This window comes from Danio rerio, chromosome 9, assembly GCF_052040795.2.
Source record: "Danio rerio strain M-AB ecotype USA chromosome 9, GRCz13ab, whole genome shotgun sequence".
In the NCBI taxonomy this organism is placed as follows: Eukaryota; Metazoa; Chordata; class Actinopteri; order Cypriniformes; family Danionidae; genus Danio; species Danio rerio.
In genome coordinates, this window is record NC_141029.1 from 36,475,976 (window position 1) to 36,499,000 (window position 23,025).

At 35.1% G+C, this 23,025-nt stretch overlaps 1 protein-coding gene and 1 long non-coding RNA gene across 7 annotated transcripts in view; one reads left to right on the forward strand and one right to left on the reverse strand.

Moving 5' to 3' along the window:
• The window catches only part of LOC147835345 (uncharacterized), a 299,503-nt gene that overhangs the window by 85,820 nt on the left and 190,658 nt on the right, over positions 1 to 23,025 (reverse strand). For 3 of the 6 annotated variants that reach the window (XR_015499679.1, XR_015499683.1, XR_015499677.1), the window contains one exon: positions 4,737 to 4,957. The exons of the other annotated variants lie outside the window; for them this stretch is intronic. This is a non-coding gene — a long non-coding RNA (uncharacterized LOC147835345). Of the gene's footprint in view, positions 1 to 4,736; positions 4,958 to 23,025 lie in introns of those variants that run through there. 6 annotated transcript variants of the gene reach the window in all.
• The window catches only part of shox (shox homeobox), a 63,035-nt gene that overhangs the window by 11,932 nt on the left and 28,078 nt on the right, over positions 1 to 23,025 (forward strand). The window lies entirely within an intron of this gene.

Consider the following 23,025-nt stretch of genomic DNA (forward strand, 5'->3'; position numbering starts at 1 on the left):
TCCTTCCTTTGTCACTCCTTCTCTTCTTCCTTAGTTTGTTCAGTCCTTCTCTTCTTCCTTAGTTTGTTCAGTCCTTTTCTTCTTACTTAGTTTGTTCAGTTCTTCCTTGGATCCATCCTTTATTAGTTCGGTCCTTCCTTCGTTCATTCCTTAGTTTGTTCAGTCCTTCCTTCATTCGGCCCTTCCTTCCTTCCATAATACCTTTATTATTTCGGTCCTTCCTTACTTTGTCTGGTCCTTCCTTCATTCGGCTCTTCCTTCCATTTTTTATTTGTTTCATTAAGTGATTGTTTAGGCTGTTAGGTCATTTCAGTCATCATGCAGTCGACATCCTTCATTTTGCGTGTAAAGATTTTGGACATATTTTCTGACATTTTTAATGCTTCCAAAAGGTTTGTTGCATTTATAAAGCACCTATGTCTGGCGGTTGTTCAGTATGATGTGATTAACTTTCTATGTGCAATTTGATTGGACAGAAATTACAAGAATGCTTTTTCTACTCAGCTAATGGCCATAGACAAGAAAGAATCAAAGTAGTTGGTGAAGAAAAAGGTTGAAGAAAAATAGTGGAGTAAAGGTACCGATACAGCGCTAAAAATTAACTCAAGCGAAAGTAACTGTACACAATTTTTAAAACTACTTAATAAATTACAACTCCTGAGAAAGACTACTCAATTACAGTAATTTTAGGATTAGTAATTTGTTACTATACACCAATGATCATATGTAATTAGAAATACACTCTTCCATACAAGATTTCTGTAACTAGCAATAGCAAGAAAATATGTTTCAAACTGGCAATGACATAACAGATATTGGCAAAAAAAATGTAAGCCTAAAATATGTTCTATGAAAACTTTCAGTTTCATAAGAACAGTAAATACACAGACACAAGGAAACCTAATGGGTGTTTAATTGATTCCTGAGTGCAGATATGGTGCGTCTGCATAGGCTCCATACTGTACAATAGGGACCTAAAAGTTTTCATGAACAAGTTATTTTGTGTAGAGACACAGGAAAGCCTTACGCTCCTGATGCGTGCAGTGCAGGATCTCGGGATGACGTGTGGCCAAAAGAACATGTGCACAGGGACCCACACACACCCTTGTGATGCCGAATACATTTCTCTGCACTTTGTTAGCTTGCCAAGACCCTGCAGCTCTGTGCCATTCCTGCCTTCATTACAATGCTACGGTGTCTGCTGTCATCTTCTGCATCTCTTATGGCATATTTATTGATTCTTATTAATAGACTCTTGACTTAAAGTGTGACCCCATTAGATCATTCTATCTAAAGGCAGTCATGAGACTGCTCTGGTTCCCAGGAGAGATGCCAGGACCCGTCAGTGCTAATCAGCTGGAGTTCACAACCAGCCAAGAGGGGAAGGGGCGAGAAGGAGAAGACGAGAAAGAGAGAGAGAGAGAGGTGGATCAATGAGGCCTCGGTGAACACAGACCCCGGCTTAGGGAAGTTGAGAAATTATTGCCGTTTCTTGATCACAGCAGGTTGTACTGTAACATGGACAGCTTTCAAGACTTACTGCTAAAAGACGACGCTAGTTCTCAAAACTGCTCAGTTTGCAGGAAATGTCATGACACGACTTCACTCTTCTGACGCATTTCAAAGTGAGAGACACTATGTGTTACTATTTACAAAAACATGTCAAGAATTTCTTGTTTCCATCTGGTATTAACATGCCTTCAAATAGACTCTTGTATAACCAACTCTGTTCTGATTTCAAGATACTGATGTACAATCTAAAAATGCTGTTGTTTCCATCCCAAACGTGCTGCTATTTCAAAAATGCAACTAAATAAATTTACACAGAGGTTGGGTTTGCCTATTTATTTGCCCAATTGCTTTAAAATTGAACTACTCAATGCAGCTTTCAGGTGTGCTGGAAAGCAAGTAAATAAAAGATTTGTGAGAATAACAGCTATGATTTTAGTCTTAAGCTGTTTTTAGTACATTGCAGCAAAGTTCAAATCAATTAACTTCATCTTTATTTCTGTAGAGCTTTTGCAATGTTGTGCCAAAGCAGCTTAACACAGATGAAAAAAATAAAATAAAAGCCATAACAATATTTCAGATTGTTGAACATTAGAGCATATCACGCAGCGAGGAGAGTAGTAGTAGAATGAAAAGCATGAATATTTTCTGTGGGTGTAGTTAAACATGTTCCATAAAGATCATGTTTTGTCAGTAGAATTTGGCAGTTGGATTGCATTTGACTATATTTGCATTTGCAATATAAAAACGATGACTGGATGAATTTCTCTGGAACCTTTGAAAGAGGTAGCTGAAAATGTTTTAGACCCCATTTCCACTTTTATTAATTTAGTATCGACCACTGGGACTTAGTGATTGGGTTTACAGATAAAATTGTAATATAGTGCATTTTAATACCATGTGTAAACAGACCCAAAGGTCTAAAATAAGTTTTATTATATAAGTTTACATAGTAAATATAAACTTACCGGCCATTTATTAGGTACAACCTTGAGGTAGATGGGCTACTGCAGCAGAAGACCACACCGGGTGCCACTCCTGTCAGCTAAGAACAGGAAACTGAGGCTACAATTCGCACAGGCTCACCAAAATTGGACAATAGAAGATTGGAAAAATGTTGCCTGGTCTGATGAGTCTCGATTTCTGCTGCGACAATCAGACGGTAGGGTCCGAATTTGGTGTCTACAACATGAAAGCAAGGATCCTTTCTGCCTTGTATTAATGGTTCAGGCTGCTGGTGGTGGTGTGATGGTGTGGGGAATTATTCTTGTCACACTTTGTGCCCATTAGTAACAATTGAGCATCTTGTCAACGCTACACCTGAATATTGTTGCTGATCATGTCCATCCCTTTGTGACCACAGTGTACCCATCTTCAGATGGCTACTTCCAGCAAGATAACATGCTATGTCAGAAAGCGCAAACCCAGACTGGTTTCTTAAACATGACAATGAGTTCACTGTACTCAAATGGCCACCACAGTCACCAGAACTCAATCCATAAGAGCACCTTTGGGATGTGGTGGAACAGGAGATTCGCATCATGAGTGAGCAGCCAACAAATCTGCAGCAACTATGTGATGCTATCATGTCAATATGGAGCAAAATCTCTGAGGAATATTTCCAGTACCTTGTTGAATCTATGCCACAAAGGATTAAGGCAGTTCTGAAGGCAAAAGTGGGTCAAACCCGGTACTAGTAAGGTGTACCCAGTAAAGTGGCCGGTGAGTGTATATAATAGGTTTATATAAAAACAAACTGCATTTGAATCAAGATGTTTAGCAATGCAATGTAAAAACTGATATAATGTGATTGGTTTACAAAGCACACATGCTTTAAGTTGACAATTACGCTCTCGTTTAAATGCAAGCTAAATATTGTGCATCATCAGAATGCTTGAACACTGCATTTTGCTTTTTTCATTTTTAAATAAAAATGTCTTTACACTGTCAGCTTTAACACTTATGCAATTGATCTGCTCTACAGTTTATAGAATGAAAAACTTAATTATATTTCACACCATATGCCTCTAAGTTATTTAAATTATAGAAATATTCAGTAAATTTAATGGCTCAGTTTTGCATTTTACAGTCACCCACACATATTTCAATAATTCCTCTAAAATCTCTTATGAACAAATTTATAAAGATATACATACAGTATGTTAGTAAGAGTGCATTTCGAATATAAGCAGTGCAGCTGTCAAATAGGACCGCAGAACTGGTGCCGGATATTGTGTTTTATGTGTTGTTATATACACCTGGCATGTTTTACTGCGATCTCCCCATCACTTAGAATGGGAATTACCTCACATCTGTCATTCAATTGCTCAGGCGACTTTGCCAGTGGTGGTTGCTTCTGACTGTTGTTTCCACATAAAAAATATAAATAAAATACTTGTGCATTATTTATTTATTTATTGTATGCAAAAGTATGAAGGGGTTCTTACTTTAATAGAATCCAAATTGACTGCCCAGAAAAGCATCTACGAAACTGTGTATAATACGAAGAGATAAGCTTAAACTCAAAATGCAGTATTCTTTAATGGACATGTTTAGACTGCTGAATGACCTAATTTTTTAACTATTATTTGATCAGACCATAAAAAATATGACACAATACAGCATTCAAAATAATCACATTTAAACCAAGACATCAACAGTACATTCGTTTTCTTTTTGGCTTAGTCTTATTATTAATCAGGGGTCCCCACAGAGGAATAAACAGCCTACTTATCCAGCATATGTTTTACGCAGCGAATGCCCTTTCCAACACTGGGAAACACCTATACACTCTTGCATTCACATACATACACTATAGCCAATTTAGCTTATTCAATTCATCTATACCGCATATCTTTGGACTATGGGGGAAACCAGAGCACCCGGAGGAAACCCACGCAAACAGGGGGAGAACATGCAAACTTCACACAGATATGCCAACTGACCCAGCCGGGGCTTTAACCAGCCACCTTCTTACTGTGAGGCGATTGTGTTAACCACTGCGCCACTGTGATGCCTGTGTTTTTCTTACTGCCACCATTTAAATGAAAAATAGTAGGTAATAATTATATGCTAGTATTCAATTTCAAAGAAAGCAAGAGATATGTGTAAAATACTAGTTTATTGTACTATTCTTCTATTTGCTATAGAGTAACCAGCAGCATGCTATTTTAAGGCTCTTCTAACTAGAAAGTGCAAAAGCGTGTGCATGCGTGTGGTAAACTGACCTGTAATATGGTTCGTCAATGCGGTTGACTGCCTTTGTTGAATCTCTCTGGTGAACGTGTCACATCAAATGCCTTCATTATCTCCCTCTGTCATTATCATTCAGCGTTGGTGCTTTAAACCACTGCGCTCTCTCTGTCAGTGGCTCAACAATATGGAATAACAATTCCTCCCCTCTCGTTGCTCTTCAAACGCTGCTCTTTTTAAATAACAGATGTCTCACCTGAAGGAGGACAGGAGAAGAAAGCTTCTCTCAAGACTAATGAACGCTTTCATAAAAGTGAGACAGACCACCAGAATTGCCTTTCCTAAATCATTCTCAGCTCCATTTTAGCCCTTTCACACATTACGCAACATCCTGTCAGCAGGATTATATGGGACAGTAGATTCAGCTTTGGAAGAGTGAAGTTATGATAGAGTCGCAAGGTTTTCTGTAGGCATGCAGTGACAACTTATTTTGAGGGGGTGCCGGTGGCAAATAAAAAAGCTAAATATAGATGTAGTTTGGTACAATTTACAAATTATATGCATTTTCTAAACCTATATTTTTCACAAAGCAAGTCTTGGTGAAAGAGACTCTATTTGTATGATTACAAACACTGATAAAAACGGTGACTTTGTAAAATATTGTTACAATTTATTGTGGCTGTTTTCAACTTTTAAATATAATTTATTCCTGTGATGGCAAAGCTGATTTAAAGCATCTTCAATGTTACATCATCCATCAGAAAACATCGTAATATGTTGATTTTGTGTAATGTTTCTTCATATATTTTTAAAGTAGAAAGCAATAATTCCGTTTAATTATTATTATTTTTTGAAAACTTCTGATTTTTCAAGATTCTTTGATTAATAAAAATATTTAATAAACACTGATTCAGCAGTTATTTGAGATGCAGTAGCTACAACTAAAATGCAGTAACAACAAAAAACAAGGTCAAGAATCTTAGGTGTTATTCTGGAGTCAGATCTGAGTTCATGAAAGCAGTAACTAAATCATCTTACTATCATCTCAAAAACATTGCAAAATTAAATTCTTTGTTTCCAGTGAGGACTTAGAGAAACTTGTTCATGCTTTTATCACCAGCAGGGTGGATTACTGTAACAGCCTCCTCACTGGCCTATCCAAAAACAAAAACAAAAAAAAAAAACAGTTGCAGCTTACAAGAATGCTGCTGCCAAAATTCTTACCAGAACCAGAAAATCAGAGCACATCACATCTGTCTTCAGGTCTTTACACTGGCTCCCAGTTACATTCAGAATACATTTAAAAGTATTAGGTCCATTCTTCGTATGTGGATTACTCAGTTAGCTGGATTTGGTTATTGACGATTTGACATGATCCAGGATCGTTTCGTTCTTCAAAACTAATGTGAGAGTTGTTGTCATAGCAACAGTTCTGGTAGATCAAACCTAGTCGGGAGCAGGTTTAATTCATATAAATAGGATTAGATTGGGCCAGTTTAAGCAAAGATAATACTGAAAGTATGTGCCGAATTCTGATATTTTCTTACAGTAGGAGTTATATACACTTGGGAAAATAGTAAATATTTTTAAACTATACATATATAAAAGTTATATATATATATATATATATATTAATAAAACTTATGCAATCTGCACTCCGAAATGAAAGTACAAAGACAGCCACCTGGTGGTTTTTAGAACGCTTTAGTACAATTTGTGTATGATAATAGACATGCGCAATATGTGACTTTACAGTAATGCAATAATACATTTATGCAGTCATAAACATGTTTTGACAGTTAATATGACGGTGATTTGATTTGTAAAACGTTGCAGACACCTTTACCAATATCAAAATGCTTTTGTATACATCCAGTTATCCTTTACAACGATAAAAAACTACTATAATAATGAAAATCCGCTTTAACTGTTAAACTACATAAATTGCTCTTGACACATGAAAGGGCCAAGCATGCAGCCCACAACAAGGTGTAAAGCTATTGCTGATTGTGTAAGCATTGACAGCTAATTTTATGTAATTTTTCTCACATGGATAATTGCATATTAATCAGATGATGTCATTACGCTGCTGTGCTGTCAGCCAATCGTTGCATTGCTGATCATGATTTCGAAGATCGATAGATCAGTCCTTCACAACACACGCAGCGATCTCAGATCAGTTCATCCAGACATTTTAATCTGATTTACGAACTTGTTTGAGAAACCAAATTAGCCAGAGATCAGTTATCAAGGTTAAAAGATCCAGGATCTGCCAAATCATCTTAGATCATTTAAGCAAGGTACGAAGAACAGACCCCTGCACTGCAAAAAAAAAACCCACTTATTGGTGTTTGAATGTGTATGACACTCCCAATCCACTGCGGAAAATATAACAAAGTGAAAAACTCACCCTCCCAAACCACTTCACCACCAATACCGGAAATTAGCTGAACTACTGACCACTGCAGAGTCGCAGGTTATGACTCCTTTCTCATTAAAGCCCCGGTACAGCTATTTCTCTCACATAACACACAGACTGAAATCCAGGTGTCTAATTCCACTCATAGCTCTCGCACATGCATCATAAACAGATGTGGATGCTGATCCAGAAACAGGTCCATCTCCAGAGGACCTAAAGCTCTGTGAACCCAAAGCTATAAGAGAGGCGGAAGAGCTTTCACACGGCACACCTTTCCCCCTCCATGCTATCTGACAAAGAGGCATTCTCCTCCCTCCATCTCTCAAAGAGGATAGAAATGTTGGCGGTGAAGGTGATAACCCTTTTGTTTTGTCTGTAATCCATCACACAGGCTGTCAGGCTCAACAGCCACGGCGGGCTCCACAACAGCCCTTAATCTGACAGCTTCATGCAGCAGAAAGCAAAGCGTGGAATTAGATCAAAGTGGAGGGAGGCAGTGGCGGATTGATGCGCTTTGCCATCTTGTTTGTATCTTCATACTGGCTGTGACGTGTGGCACGGCTGGAACTTTAAAAGTGAGGTGGCTACGGGGAGGCCTGCTTCTGGGACTCCCTCTGACTGACGTTAATGCATGTTACCTTTGTAAAGGTAGAGACTGACTGACACGCCGGATTACGCTAAAGAATATTTAACCGGGTGTGTTTATGTGTTTGTGTTGAGAGCGATCGGGAGTTGACAGCTGCTCTCTGTGTTCATCTCCATGCATCGTGGCCAATTGGCATGAAGGTGGCAGGGCTGCAGGGAGGTGCTCACTGAAACACATTAAACTCAGCTGTAATTAGTTCTTCAGCCCATGGAGATGGCGGATGAGGTGGTTTAAGCGAGGTCAATGGATGAGCTGAATGAGCAGCTGGAAACTCATATTGTGTAAAGCACAATTTCAGACACCAAAGTCTGTGAGAAGTAACAGCTATGCAGTTTCATTTGTATGTCAATGGTGAACTAGAGAGCAAAGTTTGCATTTCATTACATATTACAAATTAACCATGCAATAAAAACATATTTAAAACAAATAATAAAATAATATAATATAATATAATATAATATAATATAATATAATATAATATAATATAATATAATATAATATAATATAAGCTAATATAATATAATATAAGCAGTACAGTGGCGCAGTAGGTAGCACAATCGCCTCACAGAAAGAAGGTCGCTGGTTTAAGCCCCGGCTGAGTCAGTTGGCATTTCTGTGTGGAGTTTGCATGTTCTCCCTGTGTTCGCGTAAGTTTCCTCCGGGTGCTCCGGTTTACCCCCATAGATGAATAGGGTAGGCTAAATTGTCCGTAGTGTATGTGTGTGAATGAGTGTGTATGGATGTTTCCCAGTGCTGGGTTGCAGCTGGAAGGGCATCCGCTGTGTGAAGCATATGCTGGATAATTTGGTGGTCCATTCCACTGTAGCAACCCCAGATTAATAAAGGGACTAAGCCGAAAAGAAAATGAATGAAGGATAATATAATATAATATAATATAATATAATATAATATAATATAATAATATAAAATAATATAATATAATATAATATAATATAATATAATATAATATAATATAGAATCATTTTTAAACTTTATTTTTATACAGTAAAACATTTTACAGAACTAAAGTGACAGCAGCAGTTATTAAATATTAATAATATTAATAAAATAATAATAATAACAACAACAACAACAACAACGAGCACTACCAGTAAATAAAAACAAATAATACTATGTCCTGTTGCCATGTTCAGATCCATATTAACCTAGTAACATAGTGCCCATCTTTGTTTAAAAATATCCAATTTCATTTGAAGTTGAGCAGTCATATATTCCATTCTATAAATTAATTCAAGTTTTCTTTCCACTACATTCAAACTACTTTTTCAGGCAGCTAGCTCTCTGCAACTCTCACATGGTCGCCCACTGAAGCTAAGCAGGGCTGCGCCCGGTCAGTACCTGGATGGGAAAGCTAGGTTGCTGTCGGAAGTGGTGTTAGTGAGGCCAGCAGGGGGCACCCAACCTGTGGTCTGTGTGGCTCCTAATGCCCCAGTAGAGTGAAGGGGAAGCTATACTGCTCAGTAAGCACCATCTTTCGGATGAGATGTTAAACCGAGGTCCCGACTCTCTGTGGTCGTTAAAAATCCCAGGATGTCATTCGAAAAAGAGAAGGGGTTTAACCCTGGCATCCTGGCCAAATCTGCCCACTGGCCTCTGTCTATCATGGCCTCCTAACCATCCTCATATTCCAATTGGCTTCATCACTCTGTCTCCTCTCCACCAATCAGCTGGTGTGTGGTCGGGCGCAAAATGGCTGCCGTCGCGTCATCCAGGTGGATGCTGCACACTGGTGGCGGACTAGGAGATTTCGCCATTGTGTAAAGCGCTTTGAGTGCCCAGAAAAGTGCTATATAAACGTAAGGAATTATTATTATTATTACTTATTTAAAATGAGCTGAAACAACACAATTCTTGAGATTTCATTGGGACAACTTTTTTTTTTATGTTCATTCCACAATAATTTGTTAAAAGTGTTACGTTAACTTGTGTTGGGACAACATGCATGAAGCCAGCATTTTTTACAGTGTATCGTTGGAGGGCATGGCCTCCTCCAATTTATTGTTATAATCTTTCTTGCACTTAGTAAAAGTATATGTAGTAAATATCTCTGGTTTTTATTATATACATCTCTTCAAGCAAGAAAAACAAGAAAGTAAAAGGTAGATCTAACTGCATAATTTTCATTATCTCAATCTTTACCCCTTGCCAAAATGTCAGTACCTCGGACATATCCAAAATATATGTGTGTGATTACCTATACATTCCCGTAACCCCTCCAGCATTCCCCTGACTGTGGACTGTTAACATATTTTGACACCATCAATGGTGTTTTAAAAAAAAAACTAATTTTTGTTTTCCAGTCTCTTTCCAGTTATAGCTATTTATCCCCTTATGAGTTTCTGAACACGTTTTCCCAAATCTAATCCTCAATTTTTTCGTTAAATTCAGATTACCACTTTGCCTTAATATTAAGAGTGTGATTATCAGTTGAATTCAGTATTAGTCTATTATATTAGTCTTTTATGAAGTCTTTTTTGTTTTTTTTATATCAATAAAATATTGTTCCAAATTAGTTTTGACTTTTTTGAATATTTCCTTTTCTTTATGATTTGTAACATAGCAAAAGATGCATTTTCACTAGTGCTCCAGGATATCTGGACCCAATGGGACTTTTTAAAATACTTTTTAAATACTTAAATACTTCCCTTTAAATACTTAAACCCTTATGTGCTGTTGGGGATGTTTTCATTCATTGGTCAAAACTATTCTCTGTTTCAGCTAGCAGAATGATTTTTGGTGACAAATCGTATTTTGACACATAATTTGGGAAAATGATACACTTTGGGTAAATTTACTATTCTTTTTGTTATGTTAATTTAACACACTTAAATTTGCTGTTATACTACATATAAAATCCAGAAACTAAGCTTTTTTTGCACTGGCTAATCTAAATGTTTAATGGTACCAACTCGTAATCACCAGTAAAAATGACAAATTGTATCACCAACAATCAAAAATACATGATTATATGGTGTCATGGTTTAAAAATAAAAAAATATGATTAAAATGGATGTCAATGGGGCAAAAAAAGTAGGGAGAAAAAAACGAAAATCTTATGCTGTGCAAAAACTAACAATGCATCAAAGGCAATGCTGATATCAATCTTTCACGTTCAAGACTGATAAAAGGTAAAAAAAAAAAAGAAGAAACAGTCCACTATTACTTTTTATATTAAAAATACGTCATTTTGTGTGTTTTTTGTCACCAAATTAGTGATATAATTTATGACTTTAGCAATTAAAGAGTTGAAATCCTGCAATGTTTTAAAACATTTAGTAGTTTTGATCAGGAGTGAGGTTGATTAACAGATTTATGCAAAAAAAAATTTAAATTAATATTTATCCGGTGCATTTTAACAGAAGTTAAATTTAGTGGATGTTTTCATACCGAACAAAAGGTGGTAAATTTGAATCCAAAGTAAAACATTAAAATTGGGTCCATAATTCTGAGGCCATACTTAAAAAATACGGTAGAAAAAAGTTAAAAAAGGAAATATTTAAAATACTACATAAAAACAGTAAATTAATAATATTTGTCAATAATATTCATATTTAACATATGAAGTAATTACATTGCATTAAAATAATGTAATATACTGTAAAAGTGTTTTCTTTTACTAATGTCTCAGACTTTATATATAAGCATTGCTATATAAGCAATATGCAAATTTACTGTAAATAAATAAATGGATGAGTTAATAGCATTATTAAGAAAAGATTACTAGCTTATGCACATCTAAAAATGTAAAAACATTGTAAAATACTAAGTTCAAAATTTTGTTAAAAAGGCTAAGCATTCAGTTGTCTTTAAAAATACATGTGTATAACTAGACAACAACTGAACAAATACTAATAATCACAACACCACAAATGCCCAAGCATCCCAAATGTATTTATTGCAGGTAAACAATAAATGCACTAATGCTGCAAGGTATGTGTACTCCTATACATGCTGAAAGCCCCAATCCTCTGCCGGATTATAACAATACCTTAATTCATTTAGCGCCATATGTCTGCATACCTAGCCATATTGATACAGCAAAATGACCCTTTAATTGCATCTTAATACAAAACATATCCTGGCCCCTCTGCCTCCAGGTCAGCCCTGCTGAGCGCTTGTGCGGCCGCTTAAAAATATTCTGAAAAGATTAATCTTAATCACAGGTTTGGGCCATGTGTGGCTCGGCATATCCTTCTCATTACCGAGGCCGGGTGGTTGCTACCTGACTCCTCAGACACAATGTTCCCTACTCCCGCTTTCAAAGCGAAACACAGGCGCTACATTCGTAATAAAGCACAAACCTGTTATTCCAATTGACCTTCTTCACATCAAGCTGTCAATGATCTCAGTCCAGGACTCAAAGTTTCACTCATTGAGGCAGACTTCATGGTAATGGGCATTTGTTTTAGTATATGGCCTTTAGGAAATGGCTGCAGCATTTGGCAAAAACGCAAATGATGTGACAGGGCATTTAGCCCAAGTGCATTTAAAAATAGTAATGGCGAGACAGCCGCGAGCGCTTATGGAAATGCTCAAATGCTGAGGCATCCGCTTGTGCTGCAACTGTTAAATCCCATTCAAAATTATAACAGCGGCTGATGGTTCAGCTCGTTCCCATTGCATGTCATTTGACCTTTAATTGCAATGAATGTTGCCGAACCTGTCAAATGTCTTGACATTCCTGTACGTTCATGCAAAAACAAATGCAGCAAAAATGCTCAAATGAGGCCCTGCTGCCGAAGCCAACCAAACCAGGCCTAAACAAACAAGGATCAAAATGTGTTGTTTGGAAACGCCAATATATGCACAGATATTTTATGGCCAGGGCGAATTCTCCTGCAGCTCTCTCATTATGTGTATGTCTAATGTTTATGAGATGAGAGTCGCATGATTGATTTAACCATCTGTACACACTGTACCGCTCCATTAGTGTAAGTGAGCTTGCCAGCACGGATTATTGGGACGGAGCTGTTTATAAGATGGACTGAGAACGCTGCAGTTTACATCAATTTGACTCCTTCAGATCTATCATGAGCAACTGACCCCAAAAGCTCCGGTGTCTGCTTTAATTCCATAATTACCTATTTAAGCTTGTGTCAGTGGAAGAGTTTGCTACATCAGCAGGAAGGTGGTTCAATATCATATGAGGAAAAAGAGGCATTTGTGCTAGCAAATATATTTGGATTAATGTATATTTGAATTGAAATTGTAATATTTTACCCTCGTTTATCTGTTTTATAAATCTAATATTAGTATATAAGTATAGTTTTCTCACGTTAAGCCTTTAACCTGCCCCAAGAAGGAAAAAAAAAACTAGATTGCATTTCTTAACTCCTAATGTTGCTAGCAAACACACTCAATGCATTTTTTTTTCAACACATTCCATAATTTCTGAAATGGTTGATATGTCTGTTCAAAGGTAAAAGTACCAGAATTAATACATCTACTATGAAAAATCTGAAAATATGAAGTGTAAGACCAATTTATTTAAAAACAATCAAAATAAAACTTTTTTGAAAACTAAATCATCTTTATTTTTTGAAGTATGCCATAAAATAATTCAGATTCTCATTTAACATGTTTACTTTTTAAAATAAAAACAAAATCAAGTGTAGTAGTGCAACAGGTTTGTTAGATTTTTTTTGTAAAGAAACAATGCTGCGTGTGTAAACCATTATTTAAAAAAGTCATTCTTTAAATGACTTTAACAGTCATTATTTAAAGCAGTCAAAATTTAGTGAACCATTTCATAGAACAGGTAGTTAAAGGATTAAATAAAAACATTGTAATTTGAAAGCCATTAAAATGCCAATATTTAACAGTGCCATGTAAACAAAATAATAATAATAATAATAAATTCAATTAAATAAATGTTACTTTTTTGTAAATGCTTTATTAAAAAAAAAAAAAAAAAAAAATATATATATATATATATATATATATATATATATATATATATATTTTTTTTTTTTTTTTTTTTTTTTCTTAGGTTTGACCTATGGAACAAATACAATCTTATTTCCCTGTTTTCTTCCTTTGATCACTGCATGCCAAATTAACTCTTTTAAATTCTGTAATTATAGGTATGGTAAGGTAAAACTTTACTGTCCCAGTTAAGGAAATTTATCTTGGGCTCTTGCCTTCAGCTGCAGACATCACATATATAGAAAAACAATACAAACATACAAAAGCAGATGTGTATATAAATAAATAAATAATAACTGTATTTACATTTACACCCCCCTCCCCCTCAAAAAGTTACATACACCTACATTTATGCACGTTAAAAGAAAAAAAATACTATCAATCCAAGCTATTACTTTTAATGTAGGTCTATTTGTATGCATATCTTACATTTCTACATTTTAGCATCTACTGTAAACTGATGTTTTTACACAAATGCAGAAAGATTTTTTTGATGTGTGTATAAATAAATATATACATTTATTCAAATGTATTTATTAATGCAGGTCTATTGGTATGCATATCAATATCAGTGTGACACCTCATCAAAATTCATTTTTCTAATTACACTGTAATATTGTACACAAAATAAATACATAAATGTAACTAAATAAATAACACTTTAATGTAAATGATTTGTTTTTTTTTAAATATGGAATTGTTTGTTTAAAGACAAAAAGAACATCTCCAATACTGCAAGCTGCTGAGTGTGACAGTATGAATATTTAAGTATGTGTTGCATGCTTTGTTGTCAGCAACAAAATAAAGACAACTAAAATTATAGCAGTGAGAAAACAACTGTTAAAAAACATTAAGCTTTAACCACCCCAGTTAATTCATGTCATTTATGCATATGGCATTTTATACAGTATATTGATTTAAAGCAAGCAGTCATGGTAGTTCAACGGAGTTACCAGACAGTTTCCAGAAAGTTTGCTTTAACACTCTGTTTTGACTCAATTCAAACTACAAAAGAATGTCACTTTGGCCTTATTTTGTTCAAAATGATAAATATTTTAGTTAGTAAATTATGTGGCACAGTGGGTAGTGCTGTCGCCTTACAGCAAGAAGGTCACTGGTTCAAGTCTTGGCTGGGTCAGTTGGCATTTCTGTCTGGAGTTAGTATGTTCCGTGTTCACGTGGGTTTCCTCCGGGTGCTCCGGTTTCTCCCACAAGTCCATGGACGTGCTATAGTTAAATTGGGTAAGCTAAATTGGCTGTAGTGTATTTGTGTGAATGAGAGTGTATTGGTGTTTCCCAGTGAAGGAATGCAAATCAAATGAATGAATGAATTATCATCATGGGATCTTTTTTGGATAAAGGGTTTGTGACACCATGTTTCCTCATCTTCAAAAAAGCCTGCGCTATAACAGTCTGATCCTGAACACTGCAGCCTGTCATTAGTTCTTGTTAACTGAGTGTTAATATCCCTGCTGTTTCAAAGGTTTGTTCGCTCCATTTGGTAAAAACATTAAGGATGTATTGGCTGTCTCCTGTTCCAGAACCAAAGCCAATTAATAAACCATAGAGCAAACCTCAGCGCAGAGTTTCACAGCTTGGGCCGGAGGTGTTAAGCCACCTCGAAAATGTGTGAATCTGCTATGGCTTTACAGCGTTTCTCATTTACTTTATCAGTCTAAACAGTATGTTTCACAGCCTGATCCCATAAGACAACCTTATTATACACTGAAAAAGATGATTCATTGGATTTACTGCATTTTTAAGGTGTTTGAAAACAATTTATTTGGGCTGAATGTAAACAAATTAAGTTGAACACTAGTAAAATTACTTTGTTAAATTCAGCCCTTATAAATTGTTTGCAACAGTTTTTCAGTGTACTCTGTGTTTTTTAGAAAACCAACTACGAGTATTACCGCAAGACACTCATGCTTCTGTTTCAAATGTGTCCAATACACTGTAAAAAAAAGGTATTAACTTACAAAGCAAGTTAACCCATTGTCTTTAAAAGCAGCAAGTTGACTTTACTTAAAATGTGAGCAACTTGAAACTGTTAAGTCACTTTTTATATAAAGTCAACTAAGGACTTTTTAAAGTGTATGCTCTCAGAAATAAACGTACAGGAGCTGTCACTAGGGCAGTACCTTTTCAAAAGATATTTATTTAATCCTATAGAGTCCATAGTAGTACTTCGAGGTACATCTTAGTACCCAAATGCACCTACAGTAAAATGTACATTCAAGGTACCAATATGGACCCTTAAGCTAAAAATATGTACCTTTTGAAATGGTACATATTTGTAGCTAAAGGGTCCATATTGGTAACTCAAATGTACATTTTAGTTGCATTTGGGTACAAAGATGTACCTCAGTCCCCAGTGACAGCTCCCATACCTTTAATTCTGAGAGTATATGCTCTCATTTTGTGCAGTTTTTGTGGATTGAGCAGATGTACATTTCATATATTTCACTGATGTTAAATATTTTGCAGAAAGATTTTTTGATGTTTTAGAAATAACTGTCTTATGCTAAACAAAAACGGCACTTAAATAAAAATACAGTAACCAGTAATATCCTTAAAATAAATAAAGTAAAAATACAATTTTAAATGACTTTTCTATTTTATTATATTACTTCCAGTGTCACTCCAGTGTCAGAATTATAATCTATCAGCACCAAAATGATCAACATTGACTGTTGTTTATAATACATTTACTAATATATTTTCTGAAAAGAGTAAGACTTTCATAGTGTGAATAATTTTTTAATAATACAAAGTAGGTCTGCACGATATTGGAAAATTCTAACATTGCCATATTTTTTTTAATTTTGTGATATATATTATGATATGAATACAATTTCATCATATGACAACATATCTCTATTTGGAAAGAATTTATAATGTTAGATCAACTGGGATGATTCCGCAGTGGGAGTGCATCTCCATAAAATCTAATGAACAATCTTTAAAAATGTTTTTTTCATTTCCTGAGTCTAACAGTATGCAAGTACAGCAACTGAATGATAAAAATAATTCAATAAAATTAATCGCAGGTAATGTCACAAATGGTACAATTTCTTTTCCTGAGTGTTTTCAAAAATCATTATACAACCACAAGCATCAATTTATGCATGCTTATGACAACTGTTATTAAGTGTTATCCGCTCAGTTATTATGACATTTTAAACAGCCTTGTTAAAAATAACACTGTGATAACATTATGACTTGACATTACTAAGACAACTAAATTTGTCATAAACACAATTGACATAAAACAATTCTAAATGTTATGAATGAACACTGTCATTAATATTTTTTAACCTACAGCGGTACAAGCTTAATTTGTCATTAAATATTAATGATGCTGTTCAATATTATAGTAAGGACACTTTTAATGATACATTTTATTGACAAATACAGTTCGTTCCACTAAAATGTTTATCGCAAAAATATTCATGACAATTATAATGCCTTTGAAACCATCTTTTAATATATATCTAGGCAAAAAGTATAAACTAGAGAATGTGCTGATTTAGATTACACTACTGTGATTTAGTTTTCTTAAAGAATAACCCAAATCAAACCTAAAGTAGACATATATTTTTATAAATGGTTTTCAAATCTTTTATACCTCAACTGACTAACTAACCCACAACGTTTAACCTGTACTAGTGCTGCACACGTAATAAAGGTCAGCTAGCATTTGCACTGCGGGTAAACCTAACTCCCCTATTCTCAAGAGGAGTTCTGGCGACAGCTGCTAGAGGCTGCGGTCTTTGGCATCCTTGTAAGAGCACCATCCTCCTATGCCGGAATTGCCAGTACGAGTTTAGAGCAGGCAGGTGTCGAACCTGAGGGGCTACACAAACAACCCAGAAGAGCTTTATTAGAATCAACATTCTGTATCCAAAAAATCTTTAAAATCGAGCTTGTATTATCCAAAGAACAAAAAAAAAAAGAATCTAACAGTGACGTATCTGCCCGTTTTATCATGCATAGTGCTACATTTAATAACAGTTGCAGCAAGAAATGTCATATTGCGCCGGTAAGCATCGCATCCCCCTTGGTGTGCTGGACCTTTTTCGACTTCCTCCCATGCAATGCTGAACGTCAGTGATCCGCCTTGATCCTGTTAGGGCAATATAAGTGGAGGAGAAAGGAGATAGACAAGCACAAAGAGCGCTTGTCGAAGTTAAAGGCAAACAGACAGTGCACTGCCGGTAGTGCCGTGCTGTAGAGGAGCTCTGGTCGCCCGAGTCTTTATGAAATTTAGATGATGCATCAGAAGGCCACAAGAGTTTCTTTGATAGTGGAACTGTGGCTGAAAAATACGTCAGTCATCGTCTTAAGCGAGAAGCACAAAGCATGCGCAGACAGTCGCACAGCCTGTCTTCTTCACCCCATGTGTCTGGAGACGGGCTGATAGAGCTCCCCAGTGTCATTTCCAATTGCTGTGATCTAAATGTATAAGAATTGATGGTGCCTTCCACCAAATGCTGTTATAGGGAACCTGGTTTGTTTATTTAATGAAGACCGTGTCATTGTGAATCTGCGTCCTTGCGTTTGAAACGGTGGCAGGTGTTGGTGGCAGATTTTCCTGAGACAGGGGCACTGAATTAACAAATTCAATTTACATAATACTTGCAAGGGAGGACTGGCCTCATCCAGCCGCCAGTGTTTGTGTGTGTGTGTGTGTGTGTATGTGAATGTGTGAGTATATCTTGCTGCGCCCAGATGTCCAGACCCCAGTAGGCTGGACAAACAGACTGAGAGCATGTACTTACTCTCTGACTGAGAGCTGAGGGGGGAAAAAACGAACTTTGTATCGTTTTGCGATATTTCAATTTGCTCATGCTAGTCGATGCATGGGATGTCATGAACATACATTTATTTATTAAACTTTATTTAAAATGTACTGCATATTTTAGTTATGGGATGGTAATTAAATTGAAACATCTCTTCATAAGTCTATTGACCTTATTCTGCGATATGGAAGTGCGTTCAGCGGCCTATAGGAGAAATTACTGAACGACTGAAAACGGTCAAACAACTTGCACTACAAACAAGTGTGATCATAAATATATATAAAATAAGAATAATATAATAATAAAATATCAGTTTGCAACATCAAGCTGCAAAAATTATAGACAAACTTATATATGGTTAGCAAATTAATAATTTTTATAATCAGGATTTCTGCAAATTTCAAGTTAAATTTAAGACTTTTAAAGACATTTTTAAGACCATTATGAAGGAAATTTTAATCTTATACAGGGTTAAATGCAAAGGATTTGTTTAAATATCCCAGTTAAAAAAGATGTTCACTTGTCCTGTCAAAAAATTCTAAATATTTTAGAAATGTAATAATACTATCATATTTTTGTTTGAATATATTTTTGTTAATATTCAAATATATACATTCACAAACCCTATAAGCCTTACCAAGATTTTTAAAAATTGAATACATTCATTCATTCATTTGCTTTTCGGCCTAGTCCCTTTATTAATCTGGAGTCGCCACAGCGGAATGAACCGCCAACTTATCTGGGAAAACATCCACACACACACTCATACACCACGGACAATATAGCCTACCCAATTCACCTGTACCGCATGTCTTTAGACTGTGGGGAAAACCGGAGTGTCCGAAGGAAAGCCACACGAACGCGGGGAGAACAAGCAAACTCCATACAGAAACGCCAATTGACCCAGCTGAGGCTCAAACCAGCGACCTTCTTGCTGTGAGGCGACAGCATTACCTACTGCGCCACCTTAATACATTTGATAATACAATAACATTCATTTAGTTTTAATATTTTTTAATTCATATTTTGAGGATTTTTAAATAAATGAATTAAATTAAATTTCAAATATATCCATTCACATTCACAAATCCTATATAACCCTTACCAAGAATAGATCAGAACATAGCTGTCAGTTACTTCAGTCTACAATATTAATTTAATAATAAAAATCATAGGTCAGGTCAGTATCCTCAGCAGTAAACAAATTGAGAACTTTTAGGCAAATGTATCGGTAAAGAAAGCAATTAAATGCTATTTTTAAATAAAATATTGAGATGTATTGTTGGTGACTTTATGGGTGGTAATGGCCAGATTGGGTAGCTATTCATGAACATAGGAAAATTAAGACCTGTTAAAACAAATATTTAAGACCTAAAACACAACATTCCAGTAGACTTGGCCTGAAATTTAGCTTTTGAAATTTAAGAGATTTTAAGACACAAAAATAAATTTATTTATTCATTTTCTTTTCGGCTAAGTCCCTTTATTAATCTGTGTCACCTCAGCGGAATTAACCGCCAACTTATCCAGCACATGTTTTATGCAGCGAATGCCCTTCCAGCCGCAACCCATCACTGGGAAATAAATAAATTCATAATTACTAATTATTTTGTAATATTTGTTACTTATGATAAATTTTACATACTTTCAGACTACTTATTTATAAAAAATGCTGAAACAACCCAATTACTGGGGAATTAACCTAATTGATTTGTGTTAGGACAACATGAATGGTGTGAAACCCTGCATTTTTTTTTACAGTGTAGATAGATAGATAGATAGATAGATAGATAGATAGATAGATAGATAGATAGATAGATAGATAGATAGATAGATAGATAGATAGATAGATAGATAGATAGATAGATAGATAGATAGATAGATAGATAGATAGATAGTAAAGATTTTCTTTCTGCTACAAAAAACATGAAATGTAGTTGGTAAAACCCCGTATTTTATGTTAATTTAATCTGCACACCTATAATTGTGGTTTTGTGTTGACATTTACTACATATAAAATTGTTGGTCCACTGCCAGAATTGAGAAATATAGAAGAAGGACGTTTACCTAGTAAGGAATTTTTTTGGAAGAAAATATTGCATATATTGTAGGGCTGGGCGATTTGGCCTAAAATCAAAATATCAATTTATTAAGCATTTATTTTACAACAATTCTTTTTTTTATTTAATTATTCATTTATTGCTCTCATAGTTCACTGACAGGTTTTGTACAGTAAATATGCTCAAATATTAACAAGTTAGAGATTTTTGAATGAAGGTTGCATTACTTGATTTTATATTAATTGAAGGAGACACACACAATCTACTATCTATGATTATTTATTGAACATCAACGTTGAATGTAAAATACATATTGCCTAAAACAAACTTTTTTTAAATAAAAAAGTAAATAAATAAATAACCTTCAATTTTAGAAAAAAAAATATATATATTCTTAAATTAACTTATTAAAATATAAAAAATTATTTTCAATGCTTTTTATATTAAAAAGTAGAAAATAAGCAGTATCTCTTCTAAATAAAATGACTTATGTAAATCCTGTAAATAATATTTTAATTCATTTCTTAAATATTCTGTAAACACATATATTTATGTAAATAATAATTTTAATGTAATGGAAATTATCCTGTCTTAAAGCATATCATATCTTCCAATCATCGTCAATGTAGTGAAAAGTAGGCTCAAGGATAGGTCCATCGTCTTACTTGACCAGAGATCAGATGTGGCTGCACATGTTAGGGAAAGGAATTGAAAAAGTTGACCTGAAAAAAATCAGATCGATTATAGTTTCTGAATGTCTTCTGAATCAGAATTTTGATTACTTTTCAATTAATTGGCCAGCCCTAATATATTGCACAATGCATATCACAGCTAAATATTTGTACAAATATCCACTCTCTCTTACACACACACACACACCTCAGCTGCCATATTGGCTGCTCCAAAGCCCTACTGTGTACATTTCAAATGATTGAATCGGATGAATGAGCATATGCTCACCCCTGAATCATAAGTTAAATTATGCATGGCGTAATTCGATTTAATCCAGTTTATGGAGCTTGAAATGGAGCAAAATGCAATATGAAACAGACTTTTAATTTATGACCTTTCCTTCAAAATTTGTTTGCACCGGTCAATTAGGATGCATCATCTGTTCAAGTCAGAGCATTTTTGGATTAAGCCAATGAAGCCTTCCAGAAGTCCTAATCACAGTATGAGCGTTTCATTACCAGCGCTTCCCCTGATCACGTTAGGAGTTATTTGATTATTCTGTGTGATAAAATTAATGCTCGCGGCTCACCTGAGCTGTAATCATACTGTAAATTAAATGTTTTAAGCCTATAATAACACACACCCTTATGTTTGAACTACAAAACCTATTGTCAATCATTCAGAGCAGAACTGCAAAGTTGGAGCATATCAGAGAGGTGTTGGCAGATTTTTACCCACAGTGCTTTGCCACACCACTCATTCATCTGCCACATTGTGATGCACGTTTGTGATGTTTACTACTAAATATTGATGGACATCTGGTGTTCCATTCATCCCCAATCAAAAACGAGCCGGCACTCGGTGAAAACGCTCCATCTTTCTCTCTCTATGTGAGGGCAAGTCAGTTGGCTTCGCTATAAATCAACACACTGGCTAAAACGGCCCTCATTTTCCAAGAATAAGTGCCTTGAAGGCATGCTTTTTTGGCATGTCACTAGACACATATTAGCTGGGCTACTGGGAGGGGATGAATTGGTGTTCACTCGATATATATATGTTAATTCAGATGTGGGCAGAGAGTGTTGGGTAGTGAAGTTCTCTGTGACGGGAACAATTGTGACCTTGTTTGGTCTACGGTCTGAAATAGCCAGCACTCAGCACCTCGCTTTTATAGGAAAGAGCGCTGAAAAAGAGCCACAAGAGTCCAACTGTTATAAAATAAAAGAGACTGAGTTCCAGTTTCAAATTTTTATATATTTTATATAATACATCATTAAATTTTAGTGCTTTAGGCTTTTTCATGCATCTTTCTGAATGGCTCATTAAAAAGAACCGTTCATAAGAGTCATTTGTTCATGAATCAGACTGCATTTGCAGGCTCCATACTGTGTTTGTTGTTGTGGGAAGGAACACACTTTAGCAACACGTCTGTTAAAAAAGAACTACCACCTGCCAGGCATAAGTCCATTTGTTATAAAATAAAGATTTAAATCATGTAATAATTATGTAATCTGTCATAGTTAAGGATACTATTCAGCAGCTTGTAGAAGAAAAGAGATTTTTATGGTGTTGTATATTATATTATGTTATTTATATATAATAATATAATAATTTATGGGAAATTTCAAAATAGAAAGTATAAAGACTTGTCAAAGCGTACGTTTTTTTGTATATGTGTAAAACATAACATAAAACAACAGCTTTAAACCTTTACACCTATTGTACCCCTTTTCAAGATTTAAGATAAGTCTTTCATGTCTCTAGAATGTCAGTAAAGTT